This window comes from Belonocnema kinseyi, chromosome 7, assembly GCF_010883055.1.
Source record: "Belonocnema kinseyi isolate 2016_QV_RU_SX_M_011 chromosome 7, B_treatae_v1, whole genome shotgun sequence".
Lineage (NCBI taxonomy): Eukaryota > Metazoa > Arthropoda > Insecta > Hymenoptera > Cynipidae > Belonocnema > Belonocnema kinseyi.
The window spans coordinates 56,589,820-56,599,010 of NC_046663.1; the positions used below are offsets into that span (position 1 = coordinate 56,589,820).

At 31.3% G+C, this 9,191-nt stretch overlaps 1 protein-coding gene across 1 annotated transcript in view; it reads right to left on the reverse strand.

Moving 5' to 3' along the window:
• Nucleotides 1-9,191, reverse strand: part of LOC117177185 (synaptotagmin-7) — an 858,402-nt gene that overhangs the window by 815,447 nt on the left and 33,764 nt on the right. The window lies entirely within an intron of this gene.

Below are 9,191 nucleotides of genomic sequence, written 5' to 3' on the forward strand. Positions count from 1 at the left end.
AGTACGTAGGATATTTTTTACGGAAAATGGCTCCTATTACGGAATGTTCGTTAAAACCAAACAGTCACTGGCCACCACGACTACCTCACTGTTCTGGTGACTAAAACCATATATTTCGGTAAAGTCGACAATTCGGAAATTTATGCGTATTCAAGGCAAATAATTCTACTTGAATTCAGATGAATTTATTGTGATTTCATTTAGAGTGATTTATCTTTGAAATCCAATTAAATTTTCTCGAATTTGCATCAATTCCTCCGAATTTGCTTCAAGTTTTGCTTTAAAAGTCCCTTTAATTCCTTTGAACTCTTTGGAATTCCCTCGAACTTGCTTGCATTGTCTTAAATTTATTTGAATTTTCTACAACTCCTTGAATTCATCTGGATTTCGTGAAATCCATTTAATTATCCTCAATTTACGTGAATTCCTTTGAGTTTAATTGTATTCGCTATAATTCCCTGTTTCATCGGATTCCATTGAATTCTTCACAATTATACTCTTGAATTCATTTGAGTTCTCTTGAATCCACTTGAATTCTCTTAATTCTTTTGAATTCATAAAAATTCGAGGGAATTCGCAAAACTATCTTAATTGTGCCTCAATTCAAATTGTTCCTGAAAAGAAACAGTTTTTATAAAACATAAAAAAAAACTAAAAATTCTTCAAGACGGTAAACCTTTTTCCGTGTAGATAGTTTCGTTCTCAACTTGTAAACGGTTATTGCCCAGTAAATGAAAACATATTTACAAGAATTTAAAATTAATAGGGAGCTGCAGGATTTATAATCCGGTTTGTAGAATTTTCCAGATTTATGAGTGTCTTGGTAGATCGGAAATACGTCGAATCCTGAACGTAATGATTAGCATACATGCCTGGTCTTATCCGTATTAATCCTTCACGTCTACTCTTTTGAGGTTATGTTTGGCTTATAAGGGGGTGCAACGGGATCACCGAAGCGTCAGGGGCTGTTACAGTCTCAACCCAAAATAATAATAATAATAACAATAAAAAGAAATAAGCTTTTGTGTCGAATATTAGTGCAGGCTAATTTTAGAAATTGGAATTCTTGAATAATTCTTTAATTGAAATTAAATGTAACGTATGAGCAGAGAAGAGCTATTCCGACGAATATTAGTGCGGGCTGATTTTGGAAATTGAAATTGTGTGATGTTTATTAATAAAACACCCATGAATCCGGAAAGTTCCATAAACAGGATTATAACTCCTGCTACTCCCTATTAACTTTAAATTCTTTTGAATCTGCTTTTATGTACTGGGTATGCTCTAACTTTTTTTTTTAGTTGTACTATTGTCAAAAATAGATTTTTACTACTTACAGGGATCTTTGTAATGACCCCTACTAAGTGACATTGACCTGCGAATCTTTAGTCAAACAGCATACTCAGTTGCGTAAACGTCTAACCACGTACGCTTCGCTTTTCAGGATGACGGAACGCACCGAACAAAGATTGTGCACTAATTTGATAAAAAATGGACCATTCCTGTTGGGAAACCCTCGTACAGATTCGAACATTGTATCGTGATGAGTGTATACTCAATTTGAAGAGTGATTTAGGCGATTTGAAAGTGGTCTCAGACGATAACAAAGAGTATTATCAAGAAGTTCTGAAGCGATTACGTGGCACTGTAAGAAGAAAATGCTCTGATTTGTGGAAAAGTGGCAACAACTGTGTCCTTTCATCACGACCACTCACCAGCCCATTCATCATAGCTTATTATGTCCTGATCTGGCCCCCTGTGATTTCTGGCTCTGTCCCAAATTAATGTATCCTCTAAAAGAAAAACGATTTTAAGACGTGGAGGAAATAAAAAATAATAGGTTGAAGCAGCCTTTAGATTTTTCGAAAGGTGAAATTAAGGAGTGCTTCCGAGAGAGGGGAGGATCTCTGGAAGAAGGTTTTTAGCTTTCAACAGGGAGTACTTTAAAGGGGATATCATCGCCAAGGGCGGTTAATTTCCGCACGAAACCTCATATAGGTAGTATTTTGCAGTGCATAGTGTTTAGCAGGGCAGTTGGTGTGATTTATTTTAAATTATAAATAATGCAATAATTATTATTTCTATTCAACACAGGTTATTTTCAGCACACTTGAATTAATCTTTCTTTTTATATTTTAATATTATTTCTCATAGATTTTACTTCTTTCGAAATAGTGTTGAAAATCTATCAAACTGAGCTTATAACATTTTCAAATAAACGTTGTTGCAACATTGTCGTTATTTTTTAACTTTATAAGAAAAACTAAATTTTTATTTCTATTAATTTAAAAATAAATATTCACTATAAATGCAAAATTATAAAAAATTACAAAACTAGAAAGACTTCCTAGGTAGACCAAAATTCTGTGAGCATAGATCAAATATTTTTGGTATGCCTACAAAAACAATTTCATTGGAATATATATTTAATTTTATTTCCAAAAATAAGTTTTAAAATATCGTAAGAATTCACAAGTGTTCTTTTTCACAGAAAAGCTTTAGGGTTTCAACTAAGAATATGAATATTTTCTTTCAAGATTTTCAACAAGTGCAGACGTTTGATGAAAACCAGTTTAATAAGGTTAGCAAAATACCAATAAAACCTATTTCATAATTATTTTATTTGCAAATTTAAATATGCACAATTGTTTGAAAATATAAATCAATCAATTCGGTTCGAATTAAGAAGTCTTTCTATTCTTGCATCTAATTTGAATTACTTGAAGAAACATTTTCTGCAAAAAACAAATTTTTCATATACTATAAATAAGTATAACTTCCTTACTCTTCAATAAAGTGGTTAATATTATAGTTTAATCGATTTGGCTCGAATCAATGATTCTTTTTTCTTACTATATAAACTTTAAATTTATGTATTAAGAAAGTTTGTAATATGAACACACATTTTTTAAATATTATAAACAACCATAACTTCCTTACTGACCAATAAAATTTATTAATATTATAGATGAATAGCCTCATCGCGAATCAACGATTTTTGTATTTTTGCATCCACGTTAAATTATGTGAATGAGAACATTTTTATTGTTAAAATAGATTTGTCAAATAATAAAAAAAAACCGCAACTTCCTTAATGTTTAGAAACATTTAATAATTGTATAGGTTGATCGATTCACTTGGAGTCAAGGAGTCTTTTAAATTCTTGCATAAACTTTCAATTATGTTAATAAAAAAATGTTACTATAAAAAAACCCTTCTAAAACCTTGGAAAGTGCTAAAGAAAAAGTAGAATACTTTTTTAATTTATTGCAGTATCAAGCATTATAGGCTCACTTTATTTGACTATCACTTTAATATATAGTTAAATAACAATATTTTGTTTCCCACTTTAACGTATGACGCATCTTCTACATAAAAACAGCAATAAAGATCAAAATATGAAGCGTTGCACCAAAATATTTACAATTTAAAAAAAAATTGTTTGTGCGCATTATTGCAGATGAAAAAAACGGTGTACGTATTACTGCGTATCAATTACAGTGAAACTCTACTTTAGTGTCGATTTTTTAGTTGACGGTGGGTGGAAACTAACTCATTAAAGCCCTCTCCGATTTGTTTTTGTTCCAACCTGAGTGACAAGCGCAGACCCCGCGTACCCCGCGCAGCTCCTATTACACCTACCTGCGGCGCGGCGTCGATTCTCGAAAGGGCTATAGAAGGGTGGGCTATTGAAGGGTTTCACTGTACTTTGGATTTTTTATTTGCATATTCGAACGTGTCAAATGTAAAAAAGACGATTCAGATGGATTATGCTTGTTAACCATAATATTCTTATTCAAGCGTAAGGATGAGATAATAGAACATTTACTTCATGTTTAATCTATATCTTAAAATGAAATAACAAAGATTAGTGCCTATTACTGCGCCTCCATTACAGCGGATTTATAGGTTATATTTTTGAAAATGAAGATGTTTCATATTCAAAATGGTTAAAAACGTTTCAAAAACGTAATAATTTACTTCAATTTGAAAATTAATTATAGTTGTTGATCTTCGGATTATGGGAACTGCAGCAGAAAAGTAAAAAGAGTTAAAAGTAAAAAGGATAAAAGTAAATCTTTGCTGCCTCCTAGAAAAAGCATTTGTGATTTCTTAAATAATAGAAAAACTAAAGTATTCATTTTGATCAATTAAAAAATAAGAAATAAAAATAACAAAACAATGCAGCAACATTTTTTAAACACAATGATAAATCACACAAATCAAATTTTGTATTTAAAATGTTTATTTTCCGCGCTGGAAAAGGTAAGGGGAAATTCTGTCGCACCCTATCCATTTCCCAACTTTATGCGAAGTTAATAACCAAAATTATAATATAGAAACTTTTTTTTTTAATATTTTGCATTATCATAACTTCCTTGATGTTTAATAAAATGTATCAATATTATAAGTCAACATCAAGTTTAAATTATGAGAATAAGAACATTTTTATTATAAAAAACGATTTTAATATAATATAAATGACAATAACTTCGTTACACTTAAATCAAATATATTGATATTATAGGCCAATCGATTTGTCTCGAATTAAGGAATATTTTATATTCTTGCATCAATAACTTTGTATTATGTTAATGGCCAAAGTTTTACTATAAAAACACGATTTAAAAATTGTACTGAGCGCTTAAGAAATGGAAAATTGGAAGTAAAAATAAGCCAGCCGAATTTCATAAATGTATCTGCTAACGTTTTTCAGTTTTCGTGTAAACAAGACTGTGACATCCACACAGAAACACCCGGACATTTTCTTATAACATATGTTATAACATATCTATCTTAAAACATATCTAATATAATATATTAGCTATTTTTAAATTGAGGAACGTTTCATTAAATGAATTTAAACAAATTCCAAAATGATACCATTACAAAGCTTCCCCTATGAGAAAGCAAAAAGGAACTGAGAAATGCAGGAGAAAAGTAAAAAAGAAAGCAGAAATGCAGGATAAAAGTAAAAAAGGAATACATAAATGCATAAGAAAAGTAAAAAGGGAATACAGGAATGCATGAAAAAAGTAAAAGAGGAACGCAAGAGTGTAAGAGACAAGTAAAAAAAGGAACGCAGGATTGTAAGAGATAAGTATAAAAGCAATGCAGGAGAACAGAGGAAAAGTAATAATGGTCCACAGGAATGGAGGAGAAAAGTAAAAAAAAAGAGGCGGGGTTGTAGGAGAAAAGTAAAAAAGGGCCGCAGAAGAGCCGAAGAAAAATAAAAATGGAATACAGGAATGCAGGAGAAAAGTAAAAAAAAAGATCGTACCAGTGCAGGAAAAAAGTAAGAAAAGAACGCATAAGTTCAGGGAAAATATAGAATAGAGAATAGAGAATGCAGAAGTAGAAGTAGAAGAAAGGTAAAGAAGGGAAGCAGGAGTGTATCAGAAAAGTGAAAACGGAATGCAGGAAAGTAGGAGGAAAGTAATAATGGACCGCAGGAGTGGAGGAGAAAAATAAAAAAGAAATGCGAGCATGCAAGAGAAAAGTAAAAGTAAACCGCAGAAGAGCAGTAGAAAAATAAAAATGGAACGCAGGAATACAAGAGAAAAGGAAAATATGATTCCAGAAGTGCAAGAAAAAAGTAAGAAAGGAAAGCAGAAGAGCAAAAGAAATAGAAACTAGGAAAAGGATCGCTCGAATTCATGAAAAATGTTGAAAAAGAAGCTTAGTGGTGCAAAAGTGTAGGAGAAATGTAGAATAGGGAATGCAAGAGTGTAGAAGTAAGAAAGGAACGCAGGAGTGTAGCAGAAAGGTAAAAAAGGAACGCAGGAATGCAGCAGAAAAAAAATACAGAAGTGCAGGAAAAACGTGAGGAATGAACGCATATGAGAAAGAGAAATGTAGGAAAAAGGAACCTTGAAGTTGCAGAAAAAAATGTAGGAAAAGGAACGTACGAATTCATGAAAAATGTAGAAAAAGGAACGCAGGTATGCAGGAGAAATGTAGGAAAAGAACGCATAAGTTCAGGGAAAATGTACAATAAAGAACTCAAAAGTCTAAAATAAAAATAAAAAAAGAAATCAGAAGAGTATCAGGAAAATAAAAAAGGACCGCAGGAAAGCAGAAGGGAAGTAAAGAAAGAACGCATGAGAAACGTTCACACAGCTGTAAATTCAATCTCGGGTGTTTCCACTTTGTATTTACAATTTAATGGTGCATATTTTTAGGAGCACTTAGCTTCCTTATTGTGATTAATTCTCAAATATATTTTCTTTGTTGTATTTAGGAACAAAATAAAGAAATAGCTTTCCATCAAATGGTCTTAAACCAAGAAGTCTTTTCTATTCTTGCAGCAACTCTGGATTATGTTAATGCAAAAAGTTGCATTACAAAAAAAAATTTTCAGTATTATAAAGAGCTAGAAGAAAGAAAGATAATATTTTTACAAATGCTTGTATCAGTATTGAGATAGTGATGACAAACAGACATGAAAATTTCATTAATTCCTCTGCAACCATCATCAAATTATTGTGTTCACAAAAAAGTACGACAACCACACACTCATTCGCCGGCAATGAGTCAGCATTGAGCCGACACTTGGCTCAACGTTGATAGATAAAGGGTGCTGATTTTCATTGTTTTGTACGGGCCCACAATCTGTTTTTAGTCGAGTCCAAAATGCCTGCTACAGAACCTAACCACACTCGTCCATTATGTTAATATTGGTGTAAGTCCGAAATTTCTCATACGGAACCTAACCTCACTCGTTCATTATGCGCGTAATAAGTGCATGATGTGAAAAGCGGTTAAGTTTCCCCAATGGTTTGAACCTTGATTACAACACTTTGTGCTAGACTAATTGCCATTATATAAGACCACCCTAAAATACCTCAACTTTTGATACTATATTGTTAAAGGCTATGATAATGGCAATTACATTTCCGACAACGGTATAGCTATTAGAATGGGCTTCTGTGGTGACGCCATACCACCTATTATCTATAGAGGGATGCACATGCGGAAGCTTCATGTTCTACTACGACGTGACAGGGTTTGAATCGACAATTAACTTGCATACTCCTGTGAAGTCACATTGTATCTATGAAGGTACCCAAGTTTCAGATGTACGAACATAATTGTAAGCCTTTTTGACATGATTGAATACGTGAAGTTTGCTCTTGCATATGCATATCTGCTACATTGCCACAGCCTCTAATCATGGTAATTGGCATCGATCATGTGAACTCCCTCATTTTTGCTTTTTTCACAGAGTCGAATGAAAAATAGAGAGATTCTCTGAACCCTAATCCGACCATCCGACCTGCTCGTTTCTCGTTCCTCGTTATCTTACTACCGTCCTAATTTAAATATTGACTTTGCCAATGATTCCGAATAAAGCGCGAGTCCGTAACGCAAAAATATAAAAGTCCATGTAGGAGAAAGAGTATATGACTCCTGACGAGGTCTAGTGATGCAAATTCCCTAATGCAACTATAAATTTTCTGTTTAATCGACATGGCTAGTTACACAAACTTATACAGGTTTTCAAAAAATTGTTTTTAATTTAACGCATCCACCTATATACTCATATTTACTTATTTGTCTTTAGTGCCCAAAATGTCTTTTTTTTGTCCTCCTTTCTAAATTGTAACTCCTAAAAATACTACCAGGGTATCTACTCAAATCCTGGAAAAAATTCCCTGGCAATTCTAGGCTTTTCCAGGTATAATTTTTGGCGGGTTTATTATAATTTTTTTTGTATTTTATTGGAATTAAATTAATGTTACTAGTACTATATTAAATCCAATTTAAACCCCTTCAAATTCCTCACTTGTCAAACAGAATTTCGGATTTTCATTAAGTTGGATGAATTTTTAACTAAATACTTGCATTTTTAACCGAAAAGATCATTTTTCTACCAAAAAGAAGATTTTTCAGAAAAATACGTTAATTCTCAATCAAGCAGTTAAATTGTCTGCTGAAAAAGGTCAATTTTTTATTTAAAAAAACTGAATTTTGAACTAAAAAATATCAGTTTTTAACAAAAAATAAAATAGTTTAAGTTTCAGTTGAAAAAAAATTTTCTACAAAAAAAACAGATTTATTTTTAAAACAAATTTTTTTAAACTTTTAACCAAGCAGTATTATTTTCAACCGAAAAGGGGAATTAATGACTAAAATGATCAATATTTAAATGCAATAATTAAATTTTTAAGCAAAAATATGAATTTTCAAACAATGAAGTTTCAAAAAAAAAAGTTGAATTTTTCACTAAAAGAGACTAATTTTCAACCAAAAAGTTGAATTTTCCACTAAACTAATCACTTTTCAAAAAAATTATGAATCTTAAGATTCATAACTTATCTATAATAGATGAATTTATCTGGAAATAGATTATCAATAGATAGAATTATCTGGATTATCTGGAAATAGATTATCAATAAATGAATTTATCTGGAATAGATGCATTTTTAAAAAAGATGAATTTTTGGCATAATAATTCAATTTTGAACAAAGTAGCCTTATTTTCTACCAGAAAGATTAATTCTCAATCAAAGTTATGAATATGTAAATTTTTGTCTACTTGCCTAAAATATATATTTTTTTAATAAAGATTTTTATTTCCAAATTGTGTAAAAATTGCTGTAAAATGAACATCAAATTATTTGAAACGTTTTGTATGGTCAATACCATAACATCAATAAATATATAAACATTCGAATGTTTGAAGAATTGAACCGATGGCGACCAAAAGGGGACACGGCCGGATTCAGCCTGAGAAGTATTGTCCTGAGTGTCAATTTTAAAAATCTTTCTAGTTTCAATTTTAAACACTGATATTTGTAGAGAATTTCAAAGCGCGTCTTTTTTTCCTCTTGCAAAAATTTATAGGTTTTGTAGTTTTTGAGATAATTGGTAAAAAGTGGATTTTTTGAAAACGAAAAATTCCAATCTTATTTCACTTCAACTCGCGCTACTTTAGCCAATTTTCATCATTTCCCGATTTTCCCAATACAAAGTACGTGTTTAAGTCTTCTGAAAATATCTAAGAAAGAAAAACGAGAATATTGTACGAGGGTAGTTCAATAAGTCCTTAGAATGAAGTATAAAAACAATTTTTTTTTGGTAAATTCTTTTTTATTTTTCAACATAATCTCCTTGGAGCTCTATACACTTGGTCAATCGCTTTTCAAGTTTTCTTAATCCTTCAGAAAAGTGCGTTTTCGGAAGTTCCT